Source organism: Nannospalax galili, unplaced genomic scaffold, assembly GCF_000622305.1.
Source record: "Nannospalax galili isolate Female #2095 unplaced genomic scaffold, S.galili_v1.0 scaffold989, whole genome shotgun sequence".
Lineage (NCBI taxonomy): Eukaryota > Metazoa > Chordata > Mammalia > Rodentia > Spalacidae > Nannospalax > Nannospalax galili.
Window position 1 is genome coordinate 445620 of NW_008359507.1, and position 499 is coordinate 446118.

Below are 499 nucleotides of genomic sequence, written 5' to 3' on the forward strand. Positions count from 1 at the left end.
GTGAGGGCTCTCTTCTTATAGATCTCTGAGGAAAGGGAGGCCAGGTGTTCACAGCTTGAGCCTGCAGCCAGACTCTCTGATTCCCAGCAGGCTGCAGGGAAGAGGGTAGGGAAGGAGATGTGTGACCATGTGAGCTACAAGTGGGCCTTTGATGTGTCCAAGTCTCAGACTAACTTCCATAAGGAAGAAATCTGGGTATCAGTAAGTGTATTAGTCACTTTTCTGTTGCTGGGATAGAAACACTGACCAAAGCAATACCATAAATGGAAGAGTTTATTTGAGCTTACAGTTCCAGGGGAATTACAGTCCATCATGGCAGGGAGGCATGGTGGCTAGAGGTGGCTGGACCAGGAGCAACAGAAGCTAAGCTCTCGCATCACCACACAGGCATAGGAAGCAAGAGAGCAACTGGAGATCCAGGAAGGCTTAAGAATTCTCTAAGCCCATCCCCAGTGACATGCTTCCTCCAGGATAGCCACACCTTCTAAAACCTCCCAAA